Source organism: Sapajus apella, unplaced genomic scaffold (assembly GCF_009761245.1).
Source record: "Sapajus apella isolate SASKATOON/1434 unplaced genomic scaffold, GSC_monkey_1.0 scaffold27, whole genome shotgun sequence".
Lineage (NCBI taxonomy): Eukaryota > Metazoa > Chordata > Mammalia > Primates > Cebidae > Sapajus > Sapajus apella.
The window spans coordinates 10,636,585-10,649,702 of record NW_022436967.1 but is presented as its reverse complement, the minus strand read 5'-3'; the positions used below and the strand labels follow the sequence as shown (position 1 = coordinate 10,649,702).

The following is a 13,118-nucleotide window of genomic DNA, read 5'->3' as shown; positions in this document are numbered from 1 at the left end:
CACTGTGTGCAGAAGCTGGACCAGAACAGAGGTCTGGACCCGGAGAGGGCAGAATTTTCTAAGAAACACAGGTAGCTGAGCGTGGCGGCAGTGAAGAGCTGGAAGGTGAGGTGAGAAGGCTGCAGATAAGGCTCATGGACTTTATCCCTATGCAGAGTAAAGAGGAGCCACTGAAAGTTTTGTTTCAACAGAGAGGTGGAATCTGTTTTTCAGGTTGCCAGAGCACAGCTGATACTTTCCATTCCATCCTAAGAACTTTCCCCGAATATCTGGCTAAGATCTATGCTCTTTTCCTTGAACACATGACCCTTCCTTTATACATACTCTCCAGCCTTATATCCTACTGCTGTGCATCACATGCTCTATGCTCCAGATGCACCAAACTTCTCAGTTTCCAGATTCACTCCCTGTCTTTAATTATGCCTTTGTGTCCCCTGCACTTGTGAAGCATGCTCATCTACCCCACTTCCAAAAAATGTTTCTGAATAATTTTTCCCAAAGACAAAAGTAAGACATGTTCTTTGTAACAAGCTGAGGAACACAGAGATGTGGAAAAAAAAGTTAAAACTTTCTCCTTTCCTCTCACCACCAATGCTGCACACATACACATACAGAGTCCACTGTATAAAACAATTTTTTTAAAACCTAAATAGATTCATGCCATTTTGTGCTGTCTCTCCATCTCTCAACAAATCTCCTGGACATCACTAGCACCTGCTGGATGCCAGACCCTGTGCTTCACCTCATTTACCCTACAACTAGCATGGCACTATTGTCCCCAGTGGGTAGACAAGGAACTGACATGTGATGAGTTTGCCCAAAGTTGCACAACTAGTGATTGTGGGAGCAGCAACTTGAACTTGGGCAATCTGGCTTTTGAGTCCAAAGTGGTACCACTGCCTTTTACTATCTCCCAAATTAGTGCTATTTTTGTTCTTTTTAATAACGTCACAATATTCATATGGATGTCTGGAATTTATTCACTTATTTATCTTGTTGATGATGTCGAGGTTGTTTTTTGCCACTGCATAAAATGCCTCAATATGCAGTTCTCCAAAGTGGGATTTGAGATCAAAGAACATACTTATTTTTATTAGGCATGGCCAAATTATATTCCAAGGATTATGTAACCCAAGCAACATAGAGCTGTGTCTGTTTCCTTATATTCCTACCAGCCCTGGGTGATGCTGATCCTTTTTTTTTTTTTTCCTGGCCGTATGATTAGTAAAAGCAATACATCTCTATTTTGATTTGCATGTTTTCTGACTACAGGTGAGGTTGCGAATTTTTCTGCATGTTTTTGGGATGTTTGCATGTCCTGTTTCATGATTTGCCTATTAATTTCCTCTCCTGTCTATTTTTTCTGTTGGGTTGTTTGTCCTTGATCATTTTTGGGGGTGGATGTGGTATGTGTGTATGTGGAGGGATGCTTATAATATAATCAATAATATTAACCCTTTTTCTGACATAGTTTCAAGTATTTTCTCCTTGTCTATATTCATTCAGCTTTTGAATTTGTTATGCAATCTTTTACCTTATAGAAGTGTTTGCTTTTTATGTGGTCAAACTGGTTAGTCTTTTCCTTTTGGCTTTCCTTGAATTCACAGGTGTTAGGTATCTCTGTTTATTAAGGATTGGGATACTTGGCCAAGACTCTCCCTGGAGGTGCTTGATTAGCTTTGATAACTTATGTCTCAGACTCTTTTATCTTTGTTTCTACCTCCTAACTCATTCTGAGAGATCTTCTTTCTTGGAATTTGTTATCACATTCAACTAGACTAAAGCAAAGCCTGTCTGGCCTGGGAGTCATTTGTCATTGTAAAAGTGTATTTGTGTGTCTTTTCTCTGAGTCACTGTGTTTTAATTTTCTGTTTCTCTCTCCTTGTTTTAAGGAGTAATAATCATGCTCCTTCTATTTTGTTTTTGAGCTATCTTCAGCCTTTGAGTCCTTAAATTTTTGGAGATAGTTGAGAAGGAATGCCGTTTATACAAGGCCTATGGATAGTGATGATGATTGGTTTTGAGGCTGTGGATTGAGAGTGAGCTCATCTCTGTCTTTGATTATAACTGTATAATCCTGGGAAGTTGTAATAGGCCTCTGGGCCCTTTTCCATAAAATAATAATACTGCTCTGAAGCTACTTTTCGACAGTGCAGAAGAGGACTCTAAAAGTTAATTTAGATGTTTCATCCTTTTTGGTCACATTTCAAGAATATTTTAATTTCAAGACTTGTGCTCAAGCCTTCACAAATTACCTTGGTACCCCTCTTTTCATTCACTGTCAGCCCATAAAAGAAGGATAAAATTTGTTTGCCTTAATGACTGATATATTTTATAGAGTCTCTGGAATGAACTGCCAGTTTCATTATTGAGAAGAGAAATATTTCAGCTCTTAGTGGAAGTTAAATTTGGGGTCATTTTACACAAACCATGGCTTTGGTCCAAGGAACTGAGATAGATCATGTGAGTTGGGAGTGGACAAGGGAAAGAGTCTGGCCTGCATTTTGGTAGACTTTTATAAACTTAAATCTTTATGTTTAATTAAGAAATAATAATTGTATATATTTTTGGAGTACAATATATATGCATTATGGCATGATTATACCAAGTGAATTAACCTATACCTAACGTCACATACTTACCATTGTTTTCTATTGAGAACATTTGAAATCTATTCTTTTGACAAATTTGAAATATAAAATACATTGCTATGACTATGGTTAATAATACATAGTAATAATGCTCTTGTATAATAAATTTAAAAAATTTTTCCTCTTGTCTAACCTTGTATATCTTTTGTCCAACATCTCCTCAACCACTCCCTAGACTCCCTGCCTCTGGTAACCACCATTCTACCCTCTACTTCTATAAGTTCAGCTTTTTAATATTCCACATACAAGTAAGATTATTCAGTATTTGTCTTTCTACGTCTGGCTTATTTCACCTATCATAATGTCCTCCAAGTTCATCCTTTTTGTCTCAAATGGTACAATTTTCTTTTTAAAGGCTGAATAATATTTCATTCTGTATATATCCCGTATATTCTTTTGGATTTGTCCACTTTCTTTTGTCCATTGATGGACACTTAGGTTGATTTCATAACTTGGGTATTGCGAACACTGCAGCAGTGAACATGGGAGTGCAGATATCTCTTTGACATACTGATTTGAATTCTTGTGGATATATGCCTAGAAGTGGAATTGCAGGATCATATGGTAATTCTGTATTTAGTTTTTTGAGGAACCTCCATATTGTTCTCCATAATGGCTGCATTAGTGGATTTCAGAATGCACACAGAATTTATTCCAGGTTCATTAACAGGCTCATAGAAAATGAAGCGAGAAGGGACCTAAAGTTATCACCCAGGTGTCCCCCATGCCCTCAGGATGGTGAATGATGAAATCAACCAGTGAAGGCAGTTTGTTGAATTGCTCAGTTAATAATACTCTTAGATGGTAGCTAATATTTGGGGATTTGGGGGTAAGTACTAGGATTGAGAAGCTAATTGGAGAAGTGGATCTCAGGAGGACTCATGGCTGACTCAATGATCTGGTTCATTCTTTGCCTCCCACATCCATGAGATTCGAAGCAGCATGGCCCGGCCTCTTAGCTCTGGATCTATTAGATAAGAGGAAGATGACTATACCAACTCCTTGCTTAAAAGTCTTTGTCTCTCATCCTCAGGTCTTGAAAGTTTTAGACTGTATGCAGAAATTAAAATCAATTAGTATATTTAAATGCTATGTGCAAGACATTGTATGGGATGGGTTGTGTGTTTTGTGTGTGTGTGTGTGTGTGTGTGAGTGAGAAAGAGAGAGGAGAGAGAGAGAAGGAGAACAGAGTACTGTATTAGGTAAGGCAGAGTTCTTGCTTCCAAGGAGCAGAGGTTGCTAACTGAAATGCCTAGGAGGCCAGGCAGATTCAGTCACATGGTTTTGCATGTGTAAGAAAAACAACAGAGTAAGCCAGATAAATGACATCAGATTCTTACTTGTGTCAATGACAATAGGAGGTGGTGGGGGCTATGGCAAATGGGAGTTGCACACCTTATGTAAAGGGAGCAGTCCATACATAGATCTGGCATAGTGGTTCTCCAAGTATGGGTCACCTGGACCCGCAGTATCAGAATCACCTGGAAACCTGTTAGAAATGGAAGATTTTCAGCTCCATCCCAGCCCACTGAGTCAGAAACTCTAAAAGTGGGGGTCTTACAGTCTCTGCTTTAATACGCTTTGGTGATTTGAAAACCACTATTGTAGCATAGTGTTGCCTTGTAGCAATTTAGATCCAGTGTTGCTAGACCTTTTGATTTTTCAAGAGAAGCTATAAAGCTAAATTCTTACGGAAATCTACTGATTTTTAAATATATGTTGAAGTTGTACAGGACATATGTAATTTTGGGGAGCATAAGGGATGGGAAGAGGTACCTTGTGCAGGCCAAACTACAGGCTAAAGAAAGCGCATCTGTTAGCCTTCTGGCCTGTAGGTCTCCAGTATCAACTTAGAATAATCAAATATCTGCTTCATTGTTGGACTAGAGCAATGATTTTCAGAGAAAGAGACAGAGAGAAAGAGAGAGAACAGAGGGAGAGAGGAGAGGGAGAGTAGACTGAGAGAGTAGACTGTAAGTTAAAAGGGGGCTTGTAAAGGCTGCACGGAATCTGATCCTTCCAGAGCATCCCTCAGGTATGTTAATAAGGAAGAAGAGAAGCCCCTGCTACAGCTCTTGAGCACTGTGGATTATAAACTGTGTTCACATCTGTTCTTTCATCAGATGCTCATAACGTTGTGCAACAGGTGTGAAAGACGTTGAAATAGGCTGAGAAGAGGGTAAGTGTTTTGCCTAAGTTCACACAGCTTGTGAGGCTTAAATCTGAGATTAGATACCTAATTCTATACTTTCTAAACTAGAGTTGCCTTCTCAAATGTAGTTATGTGTGTTTATGTGTGTTTGTGTATCCAAACACCACTAATTCCTGAAAGGATCTGGTGTGGCTCACTGGTGACTGGTTTCTGCCCTGTTCCTTATGACAGTCTCAGCAGGTCCCCTCTTGGGTGATATGCTGCCTCAAGCCCCAGATCTTCTTCCTTTTTTCTTCTGTGAACTCCTCAATACCAGTTGCCCCTCTTGGAACCTTTCTCCCATACCACCTCTGCTCCTGGACTCTGACTACTCGGGATCCCAGGTTTCCCTGTCCTGGCCTGTCTTGCCACCCACTGAGCCTCACAGGGACACTCTGGTTCTAGAGCTGTCCCATGTATGGGTGATATGTGACCCAGGCATCAGCCATCTGCAACTAGACTGAGTGCCCTGACTCATTTTCCATAGGCTGCTGAGCTACCATCAGAGTAGTTGCTTTCTGACATGTGGCAAATTTGGGTAATAAATGATGTATGTTATTAGGAGAAATAGAATATAGGATTCTTCAAGTATTTTACCTCATTTAGCTTAAAGTGCAACAAACACATATCCAGATAGCACTACCAGAAAAATTTTAGTAGTTTGAAATGCCTGGGGCTTGTTAAATACGATTTTGATGAATTCTGCAATGTGCTGGGTATGGGGTGAGCATTGTGACAGTTTTAGATACAGTCTTTTGGAGGTGCTGTTTCTTCCATGTCTGTAAAATACTAAGTGCTGGGGAGGGATGATGGGGGAGAACTGATGGTTGCTGAGTATCCAGGTGTTTACAACAGGACCCTGAGTGTGCAGCGAGTCAGAAACTGTTCAGTCTTCTCTTTCCTCATCCTTACCCCAAACCATCCCTGTGAACTGTCTGTGTGTTGAGGTGGGTGCTGCTAGGGGTGGGAGAGAGAGATGTAGTGACTATGGGAAAGGTCTAGGATGCAGAAATGTCTTGGTACAGCACTGCTGTGGATATTGGTAGGAGGAAATAGAGAAGGTGCCTTTTGCAAGGACCTCACGTTGCCCAGGGTTGGCTTCTATTACAGTTTTTTTTTTTTTAATCAGAGAATAACAGATCACCAGTGGGAAGGGTGTGTTTCAGCCTTATCTTGGATGCTTCCTTACTTTATTTGACTTAATTCAGAAACTATGCAATAGTTTTGTGTGTGACTTATGCCATTTCCTTTCCATGTAATGAGTTTTATTTAAAGACCTCATAGCCTTTTTTTTTTTTTTTTTTTTGCTTTTTTTCCTATGGTAAGAGTCATCAAATGAGAATAGTAAACAGTTTTGGGGCGTTTTTACTTGACAAAACTGTTCTCTTGAGCCAGACCTCTTTCTTTCTGTCTCTGAAATACTTAGTGACAGGAGAACCAGACTTTTATAGGAGAAATGTGAATTTTCGTGCATTGTCACAAAGTGGTTTATAAATAATTTAAAAGCAGAAATTATTTAAATTATTTTTAAATAAATTAAAATAAATAATAAGAAATATTGAAATATTGGACTCTATCTAACTTTGTTCAGCAGAAATTCTGAGTACCAAGGATTTCTCAGCTTATTTGAAAATATGTAGGAAGATATTTAAAATTTCCCTCAGTGACCACATAGAATGTCATTTCTCTACTTCAACATCAGAGCTGCTGGGTACAAAGTGAAGGCTGAAGGTAGCCTGAAATAATAATAATAACAGCTTATTTATATTGTTTTATACCAAACCTGTTCAGATACATTTGTGTGTATGCATTGTATGTGTACATGTATTATCTATATCTATCTATATATATATATATACATACACACATACACATATATACATGCCACATGTATATATGAATATACGTACCACATATATATGGATATACATGTATATACACAACACACACTGGGATATACACTACACATGTATATATATGGATCTACATGTACACATACATATATAAATATACCTTTAATCCTCATGATATATGGATCAGGTAATATTGTCACCATTTTACACTTGAGGAAACTGAGGCATAATGACATTAAGCAACTCTTCTAAGCTTACACAACTAGAAACTGATCATTTGCATCCAGGAAGTCTATACCATATCAGTTCCCTTGACATACTATTGCAGGACTGAGGCTGGTTCTGTTGTGTGGGACATTGCTGCTATCACTCACCAATCTGCCTAGACCACAGTAGCTGACATTTACTGAGCACTTACAATGTGCCAGGTAATATGGAAAGTACTTTATATATATCATCTTACCGAATCCTCCCAACAGCCTTATGAAGTAGGGGCTATTTTACCTCTGTTTTACATTTTGAGGAAACTGAGACCTGAAGAAGTTAAATGCTAGAAGTTACCTGCTCAAGATAAATGCTAGTAGGTATAGGCCCAAGATTTACCACTATGCTCTTCTGCTCTCTTGCTCAGGAGCTGGGCTTCTAACTTTGTGCTCCTAGTAAGGACTCTGCTAGTGTACATTTTCTCTATATCATGACTTTTGCTAGTAGCCTTCTGAAGTCAGGAGTTAAGGGTGCTTTCAAGAGGAGAAAGCAATGATTACTAAATGGGAGCTCTCAAATATTCATTATGGTTGGTTACATTTTGGCCTTCACTCTTAGTCAACAATTACCGTTTGATTCCACTTTGTTTAATATATGACATTTATTTTTCTTTTATTTATTCATTTGGCCACTGTTGATTACTTGAATATTTTAGCTGCCTACTGTAGTCAAAGAGCTCTAGCAGAATTACTTGAAAATAGAATCAATTCATCTAAATTAACCATCAATATTATGTTGTAAAAGGGATAATTGTAGTAATGCCAATTATATAAAATGAAAGTATAAACATATAATAATAGATTCAACATGAGAATAATAGGTATTTAATTCTGGCATCTTCTCTAGATGTCTCTGGTTTCAACACTCTGTAAGCTCCTACTCTCTATTAGCCACTCTGGGAGGTGCTGGGATTATAAAGATAAATAAGCCATGAACCTTGTCTTCAAGGGATATGCAGTCCCTTTTGGGAGACAATTGATAAAGAGCTATGAGAACACTAAGGGCAGATGTAACCCAGAGCAGAGGAGGTGGGATGGAGATGCTGGTCAGGAAGGCTACTTGGAGGAGGTGATCCCAGGGCATTTAGTATATCACACTGGTGGGAGGAGGAAGGCTTGGTAGCTCAGCACACACACTCTGGAGTCAGGGGTGTTCAAATCCTGGCTCTCCTGCTTGCAGCTGAGTTTGTTTACCCTGGTGTTGCAGTTTCTCAGCTCCATTATACCCCCTCTTTTTTTTCTTTTGAGATGAAATTTTGCCTTTGTTACCCAGGCTGGAGTGCAGTGGTGTGATCTCGGCTCACTGCAACCTCCGCCTCTTGGGTTCAAGTGATTCTCCTGTCTCAGCCTCCAAAGTAGCTGGGGTTACAGGCGCTTGCCACCACGCCTGGCTGATTTTTGTATTTTTAGTAGAGACAGGGTTTTACCATGTTGGCCAGATTGGTCTTGAACTCCTGACCTCAGGTAATCAGCCCACCTCAGCCTCCCAAAGTGCTGGGATTACAGGCATGAGCCACCGGACCTGGCCCATTATACTCTTATGGAACCACTGTTGTATATGCAATCTGTTCTTTACCAAGAACATTATGTTACAGCACACAACTGTAGAAGGAAATACAACCAGGGGAAAGGGTATTTGGGCTAAGGTGTCATGATGTCATGGAAGAATTTTACCCGTTGATGTTCAGAGCCTCTCATGAAAAACTGAAGGATATATTCTACATGAGTGTTTGGAGCAATCTGATGGACTCTTGGAAAAGTAAATTATAAAATTAAAACATATTTTGGGCCGGGCGCAGTGGCTCAAGCCTGTAATCCCAGCACTTTGGGAGGCCGAGGCGGGTGGATCACGAGGTCAAGAGATCGAGACCATCCTGGTCAACACGGTGAAACCCCGTCTCTACTAAAAATACAAAAAATTAGCTGGGCATGGTGGCCTGTAATCCCAGCTACTCAGGAGGCTGAGGCAGGAGAATTGCCTGAACCCAGGAGGCGGAGGTTGCGGTGAACCGAGATCGCGCCATTGCACTCTAGCCTGGGTAACAAGAGTGAAACTCCGTCTCAAAAAAAAAAAAAAAAAACAAAACATATTTTGTTATTACTTTTTTCAGTAAAGTGTAAAACTGGTCATCCTCAACATGAAAGAGAATGCTAAACTTTAAGCCAAAATATAAAAAGAGGGATTTCTGGTTGTTTTTGATTTAATTTTTTGGTGAAAATATTAGTTTGAAAATTGTCATTTAAGGTCCCTGCCATTCTTTGGAAAGTCAAGTGAGAAAAGAAAGAAAAAGTCATCTGAACATTAGTCTGAATTCCAAACCTCATCATAAACTGGGAGAAAGGTGAAAGTTCTGCTTTTCCCGTTGGCCTGGACTCGAACATCTGCCTTTCTCTTGCAGTTATATCTCCATTAGCAAATGCTCTGGAAGCAAAGATACTTTAGTCAGCTGTGGTCAAACACGAAAATGCTCATGAGGTATGAAAAGCAGGATAGCCTGAGCTCAGCCAGGAATGCCTGAGAACACCCTTAGTCTGTCTGTCTGCCTGGGTGCCTGACTGCCTGCACTCAGCTACAGAGCCTTGGGGCTGCAGGTCCTTGTGGTTTCTCTTGGGGGCTTTTATCTTTTCCTTTTCTCTCGCTTAGCCAGGATTCCCCTCACCGTCACCGAGTTGGTCTTAGCCCCTCCCTCTGATATCAGCCATTCCCATTCCACTTTCAGGAGCCTGGCATCTCTTTGTGATCATCCTCTCAGTCCCACCATTAGGCACTTGCTCAACCCTCTCCCTCTATCAAAGCATGAAAGGACCATGAGGCCCAGATGCAGTGTTTCCAATGTACATTTCTATTTCCTCCAGAGAGCCTTTCTCTCCTGGAGTGCCTGGGACTAACCACAATGCCTTTTCTGGAGGCTTCAGCCCCAGCCTCAGGCAGTGAAAAAGACCACAGCCTACCTGTACCTAGGAAATTCCTGGGCTGCTGGCCTCTTCCACCCTGTTCTTATTTCCTAACCCTCTCAACCCTAACTTCTCCCTTCTCTTTACCTCAGAGGCTTCTGTGGCATATTTTAAGTTTTCCAGAATGCCCAGTGCCATTTTAGTTGACATTGAACTGTGGTTTCGTACTGTATGAAGTGCTTTTTCCAAAATTGGGACATGATTCTCAATGCCTCTCATATTGTTTCCATGTTTGAAAATGAAGTTTATGACAGAGGAATATATGGATGGAATATAATATCTTCATGAATAGAAGCATTAGTAAACTGGCTCCGTTGTCATTAAGAAATACTTTCATTTGCTTTTTGACAAAATAGTCATGAGTGAATAGCAAGTGATATATTAACAACTGCTGATTTCTTATTTATTACACTCATTCATGTTAAAATAACAATATAGAAAATAAATATAGAAAAACTTCACTTATAATCCTATTGCTCTATATAATTACTGTTTTTATTTTCCTATGTTTTCTTTCAGGCCTAGGCCATGTATTAGGAAGTTGCTGAATGGCACTCCTAATACAGCTCCTTGGTAAAGGAATTCTTGTGAAAAGTTGCGTTCCATTTGTGTGTTGTACTTCAAACTAGCTGTGGGCACTATCCACATTTTAACTTGCTGTGTTAACCAGTGTTAGTTTATTATCTCGGAACTCTGGCTGCACCATTACAGTATCAGCATTCATTTATTTTTGGCAGTGGCGGGGCCATGACTTTACCACGAGCATATCAAGGGATATCACAATAAGCTGCATGACACTAGATCTTTTTTTTTTCTTGAGACAGAGTCTTGCTCTGTCGTCTAGGCTGGAGTGCAGTGGCGTGATCTTGGCTCACTGCAACCTCTGCCTTCCAGGTTCAAGCGGTTCTTCTGCCTCAGCCTCCTGAGTAGTTGGGATTACAGGTGTGTGCCACCACATCTGGCTTTTTGTTGTTGTTGTTGTATTTTTAGTAGAGATGGGGTTTAGCCATGTTGGCCAGGCTGGTCTTGAACTCCTGGCCTCAAGTGATCTGCCTGCCTCAGCCTCAAAAAGTCCTGGGATTACAGGCATGAGTCACCATGCCTGGCTAACACTAGATCTTAATTGCATATTTCCAAAAGGTTAGTGAGTTTATGGATATTAATAGGCCTTCATATTATAAGAGCTGAATTCCCACTTTATCGGGGATTCTTATATTCTGTTGACATCATGGAAATTTCTCAGCTCAAAACAGGCAATGGATTGGACCTAAAGTTGTACTCTATGCTCTGAACAAGGTAGTAATGCTACTTCCAAGCTCAGGAAAGAAATGACTCCCTCTGGCCTCTCTGCCTTTCTAGTTTTCTTCCTGAAATTATAGATGTCTTATCTTGGTATTTACAGCATTTTCCTGATTACAAAAATAATCTGAAGTGCTGGTGAAAACCACAATTTCCTGGGCCCTTTCTAGACCTATTGAATCAGAATTCTGAGGAATGGCTTGGTTTAAACAGGTACCTTGGGTGATTTTTACAGTCTAGGCAGATTTGAAAACAGTTGTTTATTTGAAGGCAATTCATAGCTACCAGCTCACACATGTGCATAACACACTTTTGAGGAAAGGTGGCCAGCCATTCTATCCTCAGGAGACAACAGTTGTGTAGGCCTTGGCCTTATTCTACCCTAAATACGGCATGGCCATGGCTATATAAACATAGGACAGGGCGGCAGGCCAATGTGGGAAGATAGTCTCTATCAGTGTCATTATACATAATACTGTCACAGCCTTCACTTTGTAATTGGGAATTCTGTTCCTTATGTGAATTATAATTTGTACATCATGATGATGATGTATGTGTGCGTGTATAATTTTTGTTATGCTTTTTTTCTTTTTTGTTTACACACCCTCCTTTGGGAAAAAGTTAAACTTTTCTTCATGTGATCACTGGGTTTTAAATTCAGTTTACCAAAAAACTGCTCTCTATCAGTCACTATGGTACTAATTTGAAAGATAAGCAGATTTTATGCAACTCTAGGTCATGGCCAAGATCTGGAGTGATATTTCCTGAAGTAGGCTAGTCCCATAGTTGTGAAATGATGGGGTTTGTTTTGGATGTATGCTTCCTCGCTGGATTTCCTACTCGCCCAGATTGACCTGGGTCCTCCTGCTCTCCACCAGCAGCCCACCCTCTTTATTTACCTCTCCACCCTTCCCAGTAGGGCCCCATTCTCCCAAATCACTCTTCCTTCCCTCATAAGTTAGTCTCTTGAGTCAAAAGATAAAATAAGAACAATAAACCCAACTCTCCTTCTCTAGATTTGATGCTCTTAGCTGGTAGAAAAGGATGGATGAAACAAAACTCATGCCATAGTGGGAATGACTGATGGATCTTACTGCATTAGCAAATGGTCCCAAGGACATTTACATCTTAAGACATGTTTGTTAAACTAAAGGAATAAGTCTCAAATATAGCACATCAGACAGTTTTAAAGGAGAGTGAGGTGAAACATGGGGCAGAGGGATCTTTAAATCACACAGGGGCCGTAGTTCACTGCTCCCCAAGGCCAGCTGTTGCTCTTGGAAATGTGTTGATGGTGCATTCAGCCAAGAAGGCCAGGGAAACACTTGGGTCTGGTTAAAGGGCGAGCTCCGGACTTTCACCCTGCCCTTCGCCTCTCTCATCTCCAACAGGGCACTGCATGGGTGTGCTCTCTGCACTGTGGGTTGTTATGGGAGCAAACAGATCATCTGCCAGAGCAGGGGCCACCCCAGCAGAGGGAGCGTCTGTCCCCGAGCAGTGCAGAAACGGTGCAGATCTGGAGTCGGGGTCCTTGACTTTTCATTATTGAAGGCTGACTTGTGGACTAACTGGCTGTCAGGTATAGCCCTTTCACGTAGGCAGAATCAAGAACCTTTGGCACAGGCTCTTATCACTGTGTATAAAGGTAAAAGATTGATTAGGCTCAAGTGGAAGAAAACGTGGTACTTTATTCTTTTTCAGTTGAAAGTTTAGTCTCTGTGTCTTTCTGTGTCAAGAAAATAGTAAAACACAAATTAACCAGGCAAGTTTTTTCCCCTCCTTGATTAAAGGATTCTGGTTTTTTTTTTTTTTTTGAGACAAAGTCTCACTCTGTTACCTAGGCTGGAGTGCAGTGGTGTGACCTTGGCTTACTGCAACCTCCGCCTCTCAGGTTCAAGCGATTCTC

At 40.5% G+C, this 13,118-nt stretch overlaps 1 protein-coding gene across 9 annotated transcripts in view; it reads left to right on the top strand.

Annotated features, from left to right (window-relative positions):
- Nucleotides 1-13,118, top strand: part of LOC116560819 — a 226,801-nt gene that overhangs the window by 9,976 nt on the left and 203,707 nt on the right. Inside the window, exon 2 of one of the 9 annotated variants that reach the window (XR_004273151.1) lies at nucleotides 10,433-10,486. The exons of 6 other annotated variants lie outside the window; for them this stretch is intronic. The gene's annotated coding sequence lies outside the window, so the exon portion shown is untranslated. Of the gene's footprint in view, nucleotides 1-4,774; nucleotides 4,792-10,432; nucleotides 10,726-13,118 lie in introns of those variants that run through there. 2 more of the 9 variants (XM_032292304.1, XM_032292305.1) reach the window with 2 other exon arrangements.